This window comes from Protopterus annectens, chromosome 14.part0 (assembly GCF_019279795.1).
Source record: "Protopterus annectens isolate FY-2018-M chromosome 14.part0, PAN1.0, whole genome shotgun sequence".
NCBI lineage: Eukaryota > Metazoa > Chordata > Ceratodontiformes > Protopteridae > Protopterus > Protopterus annectens.
Window position 1 is genome coordinate 1,075,563,840 of NC_056748.1, and position 17,469 is coordinate 1,075,581,308.

A 17,469-nucleotide genomic window follows, 5' to 3' on the forward strand; every position below is an offset into this window, starting at 1 on the left:
TTGAAAAATACATCAGAAAGAGTGAGACAGTAAATGAATCAATGTGTTATCACAGAACAGTGTGCTTTTCACAACCCAGGTTGCATTTAATATCACAAGTTCGAGCAAAAAAAATCTGAGAGCATTTTGTTTGAATGGAATTCTTCCTCAGCAGATTATATTATTTTTGTGATCATTAATGCACCTTTTCCTTTGTGTTTTAGATCTTTATAGCCACACAAGGTTGTCTCTGCTTTTGTGTCTGCCGTACTCTGTGTTGGTCATACTAATTAGTTGTAGGCATACTGCAGTGTTGAATCATTTAATAAATGGGGAAAGGCAGGCATCACATGCTTATTTAAATGAAGGCATTTGGCCCCTTGTGCACCTTAGGAACACCGATCTGTTTACTGCTGTTTTATAAATTTATCATGCATCAGAGAAAAAAAAAATACACTGTGAGCTGTGATGTGGGGTGATTTACTGCTAAAGCTATTCCTACATCCTCTTGGATTTTAAGAGTGATATTAATGTGGCATCATTTATACATATAAATAGCAGTGATGTAATGAAACATAAATATAAAAAAGTCCTGCAGTGTGAAATTTCTTGTACATTATTATATATAACATAGATAAGTTGAAATACTTCTAGACAAATTAGAAACCATACTTGAAAGGATGATTTACATTTATATGTTGTATGTTAATAGGTGACTGACATACACTCTATTTTCATAGCTGCATGTTAAAAAAAGGTTTACTGTTCAGTAACTGTCATCATATTAGTGTGCATTTGTAAAAGGACTGCAATACAGATGACAGTGGAATTGAAAGGACGTGTGCAGAGAATACCAATCTTGCCTCTGTCAGATGGAGTAGAAATGTCAGCCAATCATTACATGGGTCTGGGACAATAAGTATTCTAATGTAGTTATTACCTACCACTATATAAAAAAGTAACTTGTTTAAAAATTATTTGATAATGTTTTAGCCATTACCGAGGGCCAATGAAGCATGCTCCCAATTAAATGAAGCATCAGTATTTATTATAGTATCAGAAATTCTTGTACTGGGAAGGTTAAATAGCATCTCAGCATATTACATTATTTGAGTTTAGGATGCTTATTAATGTTTACATGTCATGCCAGTGTGAATGGACACATCATGCCTCTGGACTTTGAAGCGTGTGTTTAGATTTTCTTTTTAATTAAATGTTCGACTATACACCTGTTGGCATTGCAGGTACCACACCCAGGATAGATAGTACAGTCATTAGATCCACAATGAATTCATATTGTATACAACTAAAATTAGTTATGTTCAAGTGTGAGTTCACAATTCAGATTATTTACTTTGTTAAAATGATTTTTGTCAAATAGTTAAATGACCTAGCCTCATTGTCTTAGCAGGCTCTGTGGACTGTTTGATTGTATTGAAATCTAGCTCCAACATTAGAAGACTTGTAGCAGCCATTTATTTACTTTTTTTTCACCAGTAAATTTCATTTGACTTCTTGCAATTTCTTTGCTTTGAGAAGTATTTCATGTACAGCAACATCTTTGACTACATACTGAGATGTTTTCCAAAATATCTGCATGGATGTAAGTATAATTTGCACTCGACAGTTACAGCATAAATACTAAATGAAACAGAATTAAATAAAGAAACAACACACTTCCCGTATATAGTTTGACCGTATTGTCAAATAACTCAGTTTCAGGTATACATCCCTACATCTAAATGACAGATCCCTTATCAACAAATGCTGCTAATGCAGGAAGTGATGCGTGACTACAGCTATGATGTCACTGTAGCTCTGCAGTGCACTTTATATATGAAGAACTATGCCTTAGCAGTTAAACTGCTCAGGAAGTTCTACATCCGTATTATTTGTTGCTGAAAGTTGAGCTTACATGCACCAGAAAAATACACTGCATTGTGACACAAAGTTTACAAGACCCTTCCCATATTATCACAATGTTACTAATAGTAGTTCTTTCTCAGAGTTACTAGAACAGATAAAAATAGCTGTATATTCTACTTAACCTACCATTCCTATAGTGAAGTAACCTTGTTCTCTTATTACTTGTGGGCTTTCTACCTCACTCTTTTATGGTTTTAGTTGTTTTAAAGAATTTCAAGGTTGTTCCCAGATTTCAGTGATGTTTTTTCACAAGGTATTGAGACAATCATAAGCTTCTATCCTAGAAAACAGCAACAAATTGCCATTACAGATTCTAGCAGATTCTAGCAGATTGATATCTCTGAACATATACAGCATTATTTTAAAGGCCATAACATTGTGCATATATATGGGTGTAGTTTCCTACAACGAAAATTCATTTTTTCGAAATGGGAAAGTACATCCCCACTTAAGTGAAAGTGCACTTTAACGAAAGTGAAGTTTTGCTTAAGCTCACTAGACTGAACCTACCACATCACAATGGAGGACATTGAAAAATTGGCTATGTCCTCCACTGTGGTGTGATAATCACGGACCTTAGGGTTAGGGTGCGGGTCAAAATAAGGGGATAGCCCTAACTATCCCCTTACCCTAACCCTAAGGTCCGTGACTGCTAGCCCGTTCGGTGTAGTGTGTTCGCGAGATGGCACTTTCGTGTTATTGTGGGTGTACTTTTGAAGTTTGAAGTAGTGAACTTTCGTTCTTCAAAAGTGCACCCATATATATATATATATATATATATATATATATATATATATGGGTCTAGCTGAAAACGTCGAAAGTCCACAGCGCCGACAACAAGAACACTGACACCGGAAGATCGACAATGTAGATGATCGAAAATTGAGAATCGGTTATTTCGTTGTCGGTGTTTTGGTGTGTCGGTGTTATCAGGTAGACCCATATATATATATATATATATATATATATATATATATATATATTGAGGGAGAGGTGTGTGTGTGTGTGTGTGTGTGTGTGTGTGTGTGTGTGTGTCTATACCTGCAGTTTAGCATATCTTAGGTGAAAACGTCAGTATCCTGATGTTAACAGCTCACTTTGTAGACACAGGTAGGTGAGTTGGTGTTAAATGTTGGAGTGAGACTGTGTCTGTGTGATTCTTTGCAGGTTAGGTTAAGATTAAGGGTTAGATAAAGGGGAAACTGTACTGTTGTGCAAATGTCTTGGTGCGTGTGTGTGTGTGGGTGTGTGTGTATGTATGTATGTATGTGTGTGTGTGTGTGTGTGTGTGTGTGTGTGTGTGCCTGAGCCTAATTGTGCTAGTGTTACAGACAGTGGGTTGTAGGGTAAGGTGCAGGGATAGGATTAGGGGCCTTGGTAAGGTTAGGATTTGCATGTATTAGTAAGGTGCTCTGGGGAAAGCCCTCTTTCGACCTTATCTTAACTTGTTTTGTAGGAGAAGCTGTTTTGATTTTTATTTTATTTTATAGCCCTTATTTTTACTGTTTATAGGTAGAACATGATAGATCATAGGCAGGCCAGCCGGGTCTATATTATAAGAACTAAGTTTTAAATATTCAAACACCATATAGGTGACACCAAATGGTCGAATATTTAAAACCTTGCAAGTGTGAATGGAGATCACCATACGGAAGTCTTCCCTTTACTTCAATGTAGTGTTATCAAGGAGTTGGTATATTTAAGTAGCTTGGGGTGTAGTGGTCCAGGGGAGCTTGCCCCCCTGCTCAGAGCGATCAGGTAGGTTTTTCTTTTATTTTTACATTTTTTATTTTGGTTTCGATGTTTTACAACTTTGCTCATATGGTGTTGCCCATATGGTGTTCGAAGTTGTAAAACTTCATTCTTATAATATAGAGTCAGCCAGCCTATGTTGTTTATACTTTTCTGCATAAGTTGTTAATACTTTCCTGCATAGGTATGTACTTTATTTTATTTATATTGTATTTTTCTCTCCTATTTCTGCTGTTTGTTGATAAAAAGGGTCACACACACATGCACACACACACACACACACACACACACAGATATATTTATATATATATATATATATATATATATATATATATATATATATATACACACAAATTAAGCAATTTCTATCCTTCTGCAGTAGGCTTATAAAGTTACATAGTTCAGATTGTTTTCAAGCACACTCTAGACCATATCTCAAACCACTTTGTATTGGTTTGTGCTTTCCTGTGAAAATATTTAGCAGGAAAAGATTTATTTGATATATATATTTTTTTTTACTTCTTAGAAAAGCATGCATTGTTGCAAGCACATGAAGGCACTTCTGAAAAGGCCTGTCTAATCATAACTTGATATGTTTGTAGGTATTCATGTTCTAGACCTTGTCTCAAACCATTGTATGTTTTTTGTGTTTTTTTTTTTCTATTTTTTAATTGTAGTCTTTATTGGTAGGCAGGCATAGTCTAACCCTCTCATAAACCATCCTGTGTGTGTGTGTTTTTTTTTGGATTCCCAAGCAACTGTTTGCAAGTAAAGCTTTAAATATTTTATTTTTTTATCCCTTATTTTTCCTGGTTTAGTTTGACAAGGATAGATTGTTTGGAAGCTCCAGATATTCTTCCTAATGGGCCTATCTGGTTAAAGCTTGAGCCGTGACTGTGAGCGTCTGTAGGCATGAGAGCGTGTGAGTAACACTAAAAGGTACTTAGTGCAATCTGTTTCAATGGCATGGATGGGGCAGTGGGGTGGAAAACATTTTTTTATAAAGTACTTTCCTTTTTTAAGTTTAGTTCAGTGCACTTCATTTAATTTTGTTTTGCATTATATTGATATGATTTCTTGAAAAAAATTACTTTAACATACTGTTTGTTCAGTGTCAGTGATACTCAGTACAGCTGTTACTTTTATATTATGCTATTCCGGTTATACTTCTGTCTTTCTTAAGGCATGAAAAACTCTATTTTCAGATGTTTTTTGGATAGGTTTAGTGGGTGATATAAACAGGAAGTTGCTGTGTGCCTTGCAAACTGATTGACATTATATCAACTGTAACATATTTTGAGGTATGATAAGTTTTGCCTAGGAGCAAATGTCATTTTTTTTCAATTTAGCATGTTTATACTACTTGTATATAGAGATATTTTAAAGCTATAAGCTCATTGCAGGTTAATTTCTAATCTTTGTGTTTTACTTGGTATTTTAAATATTCCTCCTTGTAATTTTTGAATTGAAGGTACAGTGTATAAACACTGCTTGAGTATATTTCAACGGCGTTTAATTTGACAACTTTGATCCAACTGAATTTCTATTACTGATCTTGATATTTTTGATTGCTTTAAAACTCTATTTCTTAGGTTCATACGTAGTTACTAGGGAAGCAATCCAAGAGACCGTTAAGCAGCCTAGCTCAAATTCCTATTTGTCCCAACACACTGTCTGACTAAGTTACTTGCTCAAGGTCACACAGCAGGCAAATGAAATGTGCTTGAATCAATCCCTGTACTGTAGGAAAGACCTCAAAGCTCATAGCCTTAAACCCTTGTGCCAACTGCCGGCTAGAACTTCAGTTTTTTTTTTCTCTATGGGGATGGCTTTGCCAAATGACCATATGCCACCACTGAACTGCTGAATCGTACGTATCTTGTCCAGTGGTGTACAAAATGCTATGTGTATCTAAAAGTAACTCAGGATGACATTAGAAACTTGCATATTTCATGCCAAAAATTGAATAATTAGCGTATAATTGTTAACAGTAAACCTAAACTCGCTGAGGACGAGTGTACCAGTGAAAGTTTGCACAACTTAAAAACTGTTGTTCCGTGGACAAGTGGCTGTTAAATAGTACTGTGACAGTACAAACAGAAAACATCTATGAGATAAAACATCCCATACAAGTAAAGACCATTAGGAAATGAATAAATAAAAGAAAAGGTAAAGGAGAAACAAATCTGCTAAACATAAGATAAGAAGAATGATGCCGTTACTCCGTAACAAGGAAGTCAGCCAACAGAAAACAGCATCACTTTAATGGAGAATATAACAAAACGTGGCAAGGGACAGGCCAAAATGGAGAAATGGAAATTGAACTTGATTTAAAGAACATAACTTCAAAGAAAAATGAACCTGATTCAGGCTGTTAAAGTACAAATATCTAGCTGAGAACTGCATACTTAAAAATGATGTAGATACTGAAAAATAAGATAAGCACGACTAGGGCTAATGAATAATATTATTTTGTAAGAAATGAAAGAGCAGGCATTCCTGAATTTGACAAGAATGATTCTTCAGTTCAGGTCAGAAATGCTAATCTAGTAGTTGGTGATGCAATTATTAAAGGAACTCATAAAAATAAAAATTTGAAGAGTGTATAGAACATGAGATAGTGGTGCACCTAAAACGCCAAAAAGCACAAATCCTTGATGCTCCACACTAGGACAAAGCACTGAAACCATAAAGTGCTCAAATTTTAAATGCTTTAATTTATCTAGTAGATTAAAGCATTTAAAATTTGAGCACTTTATGGTTTCAGTGCTTCGTCCTGGTGTGGAGCATCAAGGATTTGTGCTTTTTGGCGTTTTTGGTTCATCCGTGCTTTACTAGTTTGTAATAGTGGTGCACCTGCCAGGAGTAAAATGAGAGGATGTGCGTAGTGGTTTATAAAGCCCAAATGCAAGGAAGTATAGAGCTGTTTTTATTCATGTTTCATCAAATGATCACATCTTTAAGGACTCAACATCATTTAGTAGGGAACTTGGAGCACTCAGAGGTACCATAACTTGTATATATGCCAAAACCTAGTATTTTGGCAAACCAGATATATAAAGGAGGCTGAGATCATGGTGAATGAAGAAAAAACTGAATAAACACGACCCATTTTAAAAAAGTGGAAATGTATAGAACATCTGTTTAGAAAGGATGGTGCCCCTTCTCAATGCAAGGAAGCACATTTTTGCAGGAGGGTATATTACAATGTTTTTATAATACTTGATTGGATTTTTACCAGGTTAGAAACCTGACACTTCACAGGTAGCAACATCTGATTTTTCTGTCCTGGCTGTTAATGCACAGAGCATCGATAAGTTTCTTTTTTAACTGGAACTTTTGCTGGATTTTTATGTTCATAGGTTCATAGATTAGTACTAAGCTAACTGCCCTTGTGAGCCATTTTAAGCTTAGCCAATTATCCCTTTTGAGACTCAAACCCTGCACCTTGTGTTTGTAAGGCAAACACCTTAACCATTAGGCCACCCTCCCAACCCCTTTATTATTTATTTTTCTTTATAATTTCTTGACCAGGGTAGAGTGCCAGTCTCAGTGGAGGATTTTCAAACTCAGCCTTGGGTTTACGACCATGAGTACAATTTTATCAAAAATACATGCATTTGTATAACTTTGACACAATTGTTTATGAAACATGACTCCATAAGAAGGGTTAGAATCCACTGAAACCAGTTCTGTCAAACTAGGAGTCTTTTTACTGTAACAGACATTCTAATAAAAATCAGGTAGAGCTGCTATAGCGATTAATAACAGGGATTCATGTTGAAGCATCGAAGGTAATTTCACTGAATGGAAACATTTATGGAAACCACCTTTGGAGAACAACTCAACTATTTTCTTTTTACAGAGGAGCAGCCCCCCTCCCCACACCATTATGTGGGGAACACTCCTTCGATATTTATATACCAACTCCCAGGTTGCACAACAGTGCAGAAAAAAGCAAACTCTACTTTTGACAAAAGTAATTTTGGAAAACAGCACTTGCTATTTTTGCACTCACCGAAATTACATTCATTGAGACGACGTGCTCCCAACAACAGCCATGAAACCTGTGATTCTTACATTTGAGGATAACACTGATATGATGTTATAGCTGCGACAATAAAGAGATCTCTGAAGCAGATTATAGTATACATACCACTGAAGTCATGTGCTGATGACTTAGAGGAATTTATGCATCTCTTGCATGAAACAAAGGGAGAAAACCTGGGAACATAAGTTCACCAGAGATTGATGGGAAAAAGAGTTATTCGAAAACATTAGAAAAGAAATTATTTGCAACTAATGTACAGGAATAGCAACTGTTGCAGATATAACCAGAAGATAATGTTTATTTTTTTAAATAGATAACTGTTACTTCATGTCACGTTTTAGCACTTGGATGTGCATTGATTATGGAGTTATTAATGAAAGGTTAAATTATTGCTAGATTTATTTTTTATTTTTTTTATTTTTATTTATCATTTGTTGACCGGGAAAGTCCGACTAGGTTCCACAGAGCCTGTTTTCAGCGGAGGCCCGGGGAGAAATGCTCCAGATGCATGTCTTTGGAATGTGGGAGGAAACCGGAGTACCTGGAGAAAACCCACGTGAACACAGGGAGAACATGCAAACTCCACACAGAAGGCACCCAAGCTGAGAATCGAACTGGTGAACCTCTTGTTGTGAGGCGACAACGTTAACCGCTGCACCACTGTGCTGCCCAATTTTAGATAGTTTCCTCAAATTGAAATCTAAAGTTGTGCATAAACGATTAACAGCAGACTATTTGGAAGCAATGTAGTTACTGTATGAAACTAATTATAGTAATGCATTTACTGGAAAGATGGCAGAATGGATGTGATAATTTATTGAAAAGGAAATTGCATGTAAAGTCAGAAAAGTGCTTAACATCAGGATCTGGGCACTCAAGGACAGTAACATGTCTTAAATAAGAGCCAGATAAATGAAAATGAAGCCAAAATGTAAGTTTCAAAACTGAAATAAATAGACCAGGAGTCCATTTCTGTTAGTCGAAAACACGTTTTTTCAAATAACAGAAATACGAACCCACTTCAGTGAAAGTGCACTTTCATTAACACTGGTCTACCAAACTGAAAAACAAAGCATACAAACTCTACAAACACACTTTTGTAGCCCCCACGCACCCCCAACCCCACCCCTCCTAACATATACTAACTCTGAGATTGCACTACAGTGGGGAAAAAGGCATATTTCCTTATCCCCACTGTACCATGCTTTGGTGAACTGGGAAAGTGTGTTTGCAGAGTTTTGTCTGTTTTCTTTTCTGATTTGGTGAACTGGTGTTCACAAAAGTGCACTTTCACTGAACTGCATTCCTACTTCTGTTATTCGAAAAAACATGTTTTCGACGAACATAAATAGAGCCATATATATATATATATATATATATATATATATATATATATATATATATAGATATATATATGTATATATATATATAAATATGTATATTAATAACGTTAGGTAAGACAGTTTGGTTCCATAAAGGTGGCAGTGATCTGTAATATCCAGGTAACTTCAGATACTGAAATTAAATTACATTGTGCTAAAAAAGTAATAAGTAATCATGACCCTAGTAACAGTACAGTTCTATTGTACTTGTGTGTGTGTGTGTGTGTGTGTGTGTGTGTGTGTGTATACATTTTTTTGTATGTCTATATTTTTATTTTTACTTGAATAAGTAATTAAGGTATTATACATTGTATACGGCATTTTAAAATGTTTCAGTAATGTTTGATCATGTGACTTAATTTTAGTATTTGATAGGCTGAATGATAGTATGAAATGCATTTGTTACAGAGTCTTTATGCATTGAAAAAGAGCTTTGCTTGAAAGCATTGCTTCTTATTTTTGTTTACTGCTGCTATTAAAATATTACATTTGATAGTGTTCCCTGTTGTCTTTCGTGCTATATTGGAATTTACTCTATAGAACACTTTAGTATCCATACTTTTTGGTTCTTGTTTGTACCTTGGTAATAATTACTTAAGAACAATTGAATGTGAACTTACAATATCATTGTATTTATTATTCACAAGATCATTTAAGTATGGAAAGGTTCTTTAAGACTGATAATATGTACACGTCATACACATATTTAAAGGGCAGGGAGCAATGAATAATAAAGCAACCTACAAACCCATAAGTCGACATTTTTGTTTTGTAAAATAATGGCACAGGTCTTCTTGGGAAAATTGTTGTCAGAACTGGCAAGGTTGTGATTTGAAACCATATAGCAACATTTGTATGTTGAAACAGGTCTGTAACTATCTGTGACATGAAGTTATAAAATATAATAACAGCTATAAATAAAAAAGTATGTTATAATGTAATTTATACACACCTATCTTCAGCCTTTGATATGATCATACATAAAATCAGCAAATTAGAAAAGAAAACAGGTACTAATGTAATATTGATAAGATGGATATCTGTATGACTAAAGAATTGGATCAGGAAAGTAAAATATAACAAATGAACAGGTGAAATTCTCGGTTATATCAAGGTGTACCACATGGCACTCTTCTGGACCATTATTTGTTTAGTATGTATCATTCTGATTTTTTCAGCTTAGATATTATACAGTTTTGAAAAATAAGAAACTAATCACATCTGATATGAATTGGTAACATCAGAAAATAAATGATTAAGTGGAATACAACATGCATGTACTGAAATATGATTATTTAATAAAGCATCCAGGGATTGAAACTATAGATTAATTTAAGGATGTGAGTTTACTGATAGGTCCTGCTTTGAATTTGTCTTGTTATATCAACTAGTTATTTAATGATAGCTATAAAAGTATAGCCTGTATAAAAAAGATTCCTAATGTCTATGAAATCAGAAATGTTAAAATCATAGTTTATTACCTTAAATCCAGACTAAACTGTGGAATAATAATAATATAGAAACCTTATAAGAAAACCAGCGAAGTAAATTTGAACATGTACAGCAGGAATATACCACGGATATTCATGGATGTGAAAGATTAAAATATCTGAACTTGTGCGGTGCCTCATGTAGGTAGTTCACATCTTCAGAGATTTAGGGACAACTTCTTCTGGGAAAGATTGGGATTATCAAAGAGCAGTAGAGATGGATCTGCCAAATTATGTTGGAGACTGTACAGGCACAAGAAATGTAATTATTGCCTCACTGACAGATAACCGATGCCTGGAATAGACTATCAAATTATATTAAACAAACATTAGCTTGGATAGTTTTAAAAACAGCTTGGATGCTTTTTAGGGGAATGATTGTTTTTTGTATATTGATAGGGAAGCAAGGTATTATTGCCAGAGTCTGCATATTTGCATGTATGTATGCACTCAATGGGGCTGGCAGTAAATGACAATGCAGTGTCCCTCTCATCTAAAGGCACGCACTGGCAACTAAACCTTACAGTAGGTAGTGGTATCTGGTTTCAACCTTATTAGGTAGAAAACTTTAGCAGGCTAGGATGAAAATCAGAAGAATATATGGATACCAAAACAAAGATAAGACAGTTACAAATCATATGTTTGTATTGCTTCTGAGACATTGTTTTAGAGGTCTTAGATATTACAAAAGCAGCAATGGGATATTAATACTCAGCAAGGTTATTCTTCCTTAACTTTAAGTTCTACAGTAAAGATGTTAAGCTAAACATTTCTAACATAGGTTGTGAAGTTGAAGATGGACTGCAGATCTGCAGACAATGTTTTAATTGCATTTGCAGTGAACTATATGTTATAATATACATACATGCAACTGAGACTTACACAACTCAATGAATGAGATACAATTCAGATTAAAAAATCAAGACCAGTATGTCAGAGCTAATGATCTTCAAAACTGAATTCACCTTCAATTACTTTATAAAGTTGTGGGGATGTGCAGAAAGCATCTTCCTTAGAAATAAAATACTCTGCATCTGTTCTTGGCGGCTCAGGATGGCAGTATACGGCCCTGTGCAATGATAGTGATAAATGGGAAGCAAAGCATTTGGGGAAAATTTTTATACAAGAATCAAACCTGGCTCACCTACTACTGACCTCTGTGTATGACCTTCAGAGGTAGTGATACTCAACAGATTACATGGTACTGGCAACTAATCGTCTGCCTGCATGTGCCTTAAGATTTAATGCTTCAATTGGAGGGTAACAATCTTTTGGAAGGCCCGTTAATCTTAAATGCTTTGAAGTAACATTATCCTGCTAAGAAAAAAAAAGTAAAATGTACCTTTTAGAAAGAAAAAACACCTACTGACTTCAACATTTTTAATAGAATAAGTCTTTAAACATAGTTTTTAGATTATATTTTGTTTCAAATGTGTCTAGACTCCAGATTATAGAATATAATATATATATAATATATAGCCACAGTTCTTGTGCAGTTGATATACAACAAACTGGCAAATCTAGTGTTTGTATTAACTAACATTAATTTGTCAAAGTAGGTAATGTGTTGGTAGTTTGCTCAAGAACAGCATACCAATGTTTTTGACCTGTGTGTGTGATAGAAAGAACTATTTACAAAGCAGTTCATTCAGTGTACCAAACTAAATAAATAGCAAATTAACAAATAAGTAAATTAATGAATATCTCCACAAGTCAGCCCACATAGCTTAAAAATAAGATTTTCTAAACATTTAAAAAACTCTTTGTAATGCATTTACTTTATCAATATTATAAATTTTGGCTTATGACATTTAAATGCTGATATTAATTAAATGCCCATCAATTTTGCTTGTTCTTCCCATATATCAAATGTCTACTGCTGCTGGCTTCACCCCTTACTCTAGTTAACATAAATGCGATGGCTATCATGTGCAAGCATATGCAATTGAAAACATCAGGTAGATTAAAATAATGCATAAATTTAACTTATATTGCTGCTGTCTTCACCTTTTGATATCTCCTTTCTTCACCACATGGATAAGTTTCTACCGTACTGAAGCTAACATCTGTTTATTAATATTTGCATTTTCAGGACTTAATGTAGATCTTGTGAAAGAAATTAAAAATCTACACTGAATCCGTATTAAAAAACCATAAGACACAAAAGCTTGCACTATTCAGAAAGGTTTCAAGGTCTGTCTTATTTCTTTCTTGCAGGTTATTAACCCTTGACCTCTACCTAACTGTAAGATAAATGTGTCATCATATTCTGTTTGAAAACCTAAGCCTGACATTCAGCAGTATAGCAGCTAGCACCATATCCAGGAAAACAGTATTAAAAATAAATTAATAGTATTAAAAACATGTCAGATACATGTACATTATGAACAGTGACAATGTTTGATAGTTTATGCTGAAACTTAACAGAGTGACAGTCAGCACCATAGTGAGGAACCTACTTTTTCTTCTTCTTCTTCTTCTTCTTCTTCCGGCAGCTCCCGTTAGGGGTCACCACAGCAGATCAACTGTTTCCATTTCTTCCTGTCCTCCACATCTTGCTCTGTCACACCAACCACCTGCATTGTCCTCTCTCACCACATCCATAAACCTTATCTTAGGCCTTCCTCTTTTCCTGTTACCTAGCAGCTTCATCCTTAGCAACTTTTTCCCAATATACTCTGCATCCCTCCTCAGCACATGTCCAAACCAGCATAATCTTGCTTCTCTGGCTTTGTCTCCAAACCTTCCAACCTGGGCTGACCATCTAATATACTCATTCCTAATCCTGTCTACCCTCATCACACCCATTGCAAATCTTAACATCTTCAACTCTGCCATGTCAAGCTCTGACTCCTGCCTTTTTGTCAATGCCACTGTCTCCAACCCATATAACATAGCTGGTCTCATTACCCTCTTGTAGACCTTTCCTTTCACTCTTACTGGTACTCGTCTGTCACAAATCACTCCTGACACTCTTCTCCACCCACTCCATCCTGCCTGTACTCTCTTCTTCACCTCTCTTCCACACTCACCATTACTCTGAACTATTGATCCCAAGTATTTAAACTCATCCACCTTTGCTACCTCTACTCCCTGCATCCTCACCATTCCTCTATCTTCCCTCTCATTCACACACATATATTGTGTCTTAGTCCTGCTGACCTTCATTCCTCTTCTCTCTAGAGCATATCTCTCCAGGGTCTCCTCCACCTGTTCCCTACTCTCACTACAGATCACAATGTCATCTGCAAACATCATAGTCTACAGGGACTCCTGTCTGATCTCGTCTGTCAACCTGTCCATCACCATTGCAAATAAGAAAGGGCTCAGAGCTGATCTTTGATGCAATCCCACCTCCACCTTAAACGCATCCGTTACTCCCACCGCAGACCTCACCACTGTCACACTACCCTCGCAAATATCCTGTACCACTGTTACATACTTCTCTGACACTCCCGACTTCCTCATACAATACCACAACTCCTCTCTAGGGACCCTGTCATATGCTTTCTCTAAATCCACAAAGACACAATGCAACTCCTTCTGACCTTCTCTGTACTTCTCCATCAACACTCTCAGAGTAAACATCGCATCTGTAGTGCTCTTTCCTGGCATGAAACCATACTGCTGATCGCTAATCATCACCTCCCTTCTTAACCTAGCTTCCACTACTCTTTCCTGTAACTTCCTGCTGTGACTGATCAGTTTAATCCCTCTGTAGTTACTACAGCTCTGCATATCACCCTTATTCTTAAAAATCAGTACCAAAACACTTTTTCTCCATTTCTCAGGCATCCTCTCACTTTCCAAGATTTCATTAAACAATCTAGTTAAAAACTCCACTGCCATTTTACCTAAACACCTCCATGCTTCCACAGGTATGTCATCTGGACCAACAGCCTTTCCATTCTTCATCCTCTTCATAGCTATCCTTACTTCCTCCTTGCTAATCCACTGCACTTCATGATTCACTATCCCCACATCATCCAACCTTCTCTCCCTCTCATTCTCTTCATTCATCAACCCCTCAAAGTACTCTTTCCATCTGCTCAATACACTCTCCTCGCTTGTGAGTATGTTTCCCTCATTATCCTTTATCACCTTTACCTGCTGCACATCTTTACTAGCTCAGTCCCTCTGTCTAGCCAATTGGTACAGGTCCTTTTCTCCCTCCTTAGTGTCCAACCTTTCATACAACTCTTCATATGCCTTATCCTTAGCCTTCGCCACCTCTCTCTTTGCCATGCACCTCATCTCCTGTCTACTTTCTTCATCTCTTTGACAGTCCCACTTCTTCTTCGCCAACCTCTTTCTCTGTATACTCTCCTGTACGTCTTCATTCCTCCACCAGGACTCCTTGTCCTCCTTCCACTTTCCAGATGTGACACCAAGCACCTTTCTAGCTGTCTCCCTTACTAGCTCTGCTGTAGTTACCCAGCTATTTGGTAACTCTTCACTGCCACCCAGTGCCTGTCTTAACTCTTCCCTGAACATCACCTCACAATTAAAAAGCAACGAAGAAAGCAGCCAATAGCACAAACAACGAACACAGTATCCACCAAAACTTTTAATAAAATCTCTGACGTCTCGGCCAAAGCCTTCAAGGAGAATAAAATATGTACAAACACCAAGTCTTATATAGCAGAATAATTATACAATCAAACAATTAAATAATTAATTAATTAAGCAATGCCCTCCAATTGAACTCCTCATTGAGCCCATAAGGAGACATAGTCTTATACTTTAAAATAAATAAAGCTTCTTTCTGTAATAAAACAGTTTTTATGTCCATATGACAATAAGAAGACAACTTAACTTGTTCTAAAATAGTACCTCTTAAACCCACACTACTTTTATTATGAAATTGTGCAAAATGCAGAGCTACAGGACTTTCCATATTGCCATTATTAATGTCCCTTATATGCTCTAACAATCTCTGTTTGAATGCTCTTTTAGTTTCTCCAATGTAATAAATATTACATGGACAACAAAGAGCATAAATAACCCCTACTGACTTACAACAAAATTGATTAACAGAAGTAAAATTAATACCATTAATACAAGAAAAGCTAGATACAATATGTTTGCAAGCTTTACACCTTCCACAAGGAAATGTGCCAGTTTTACAAGGTTCAATGCAAATTAGTGAAGAAGGCATGCTAAATTTACTTTTGACTAAAAAATTCTTTATATTTCTACCTCTCCGATAAGAAAAATTTAAATTAACATTCAACCATTGTTGGACATTTTTAGAAGAATGCAATCACCTCACAATTACCCTTTTTCAATTTCCACCATTTGATCCTTGGTGCTGCCCTCACACTCATCCTCCTCTTCTTGATCACCAATGCCATCCTACAAACCACCATCCTATGCTGCCTAACTACACTTTCTCCAGTCACCACTTTACAGTCTCCAATCTCCTTCAAACTGGCCCTCCTACATAAGATACAATCCACCTGTGTGCATCTTCCTCCACTCTGGTATGTCACCCTATGCACCTCCCTCTTGTTAAAATACGTATTCATCACAGCCATGTCCATCCTTTTCGCAAAATCCACTGCAATCTGACCTTCTCCATTCCTTTGTTTAACACCATACCTACCCATCCCCTCTGTCCCCTTCACCAACATGCCCATTGAAATCTGCTCCAATCACCAGTCACTCACCCTTGGGTACAGTCATCACCACTTCATCCAACTCACTCCAGAATTTTTTTTTCTCATCCATCGCACACCCAACCTGTGGAGCATATGCACTAACAACATTCATCATTACACCCTCAATTTCCAGCTTCATAAACATCACTCTATCCGACACTCTTTTCACCTCCAAAACATACTGATAAAAATAAATCAATAATATAAAAATCATGCCAGATATAGTTCCAGGTACCTTGAAAGTATATAGAATAAGGTTTCCTTGAAAAGCAGAAAACATCAGTCCTTACCTTCTATCAGAAATAATCTTGCTAGTCCTATAGGAAGTGTGCTTCCCCTCTGATTTGTTGAGCTACAATTTGTTGATAAACCAGCTTGCCAAGCACAACTGGTATGAAATCATCCCAAAAAATTAAATATTTTTCTGTAGAGGGCAAGACCCCTTTCACCCCTTCCCATTGGTTGGGCAAGATGGCCACACTCAAAACATATATATCAATGTCATGGTTACACAACACTGAAGAAGGGAGAAATCTCTTAAAAGAAATGAATCATTGTCAACACACTGAGGCAGGGATACCCATCTGAAAAATATTCACTAAATTGTGCTAAGCAAGCACACATCTCAACCTCTTGGTGCAAGAAATCTGGAGAAAGCCTGACAAAATGGGTTACAAAGGCCCACAAATAGGGAGACATTTTAAATATTGCTCTTATAAACTTTATGAAGGATTTGAAGTCAGAAACTCAAATGTATGTCATTTATTGACTTCATTTCTCAGACCATCCCAGTTATTTGCCAGATAACCACAAATTTTATGAGGAACAGACCAACAATTTGAGGCAAAAATCTGGAAATTCTGTAAAAATCTGACAGTTGAGAGGAATCCCAGCAAGTTAGAACCTCATTCATGAGTAGAAGAGAGGCTGAGATGTTTACCTCTTATGTGACATATTGGGGTTCCTTTATATTTATTTATTTATTTTACATTTTTTGACCAGGATTGTCTGACTGAGCTGAGAAGCCCTTTTTCAACAGAGGCCCAAGGAGAAAAGCTGCAAAATATTACATTAAGTTTAAATGGAAAAACAAATGACTAGATTAAACAGGTTTAACAGAAAATAGTCAGCCTATAAAACAATCTGAAACACAATTTTCAGTATTCCACAACAGAAAATAGTCACACAAAGTTTATCAGACAACCAAATATAAGAATTTCAGTATTCAA

At 36.0% G+C, this 17,469-nt stretch overlaps 1 protein-coding gene across 2 annotated transcripts in view; it reads left to right on the forward strand.

Annotated features, from left to right (window-relative positions):
* Positions 1 to 17,469, forward strand: part of ADGRA1 (adhesion G protein-coupled receptor A1) — a 1,550,322-nt gene that overhangs the window by 1,780 nt on the left and 1,531,073 nt on the right. The gene's annotated exons all lie outside the window — the stretch shown is intronic.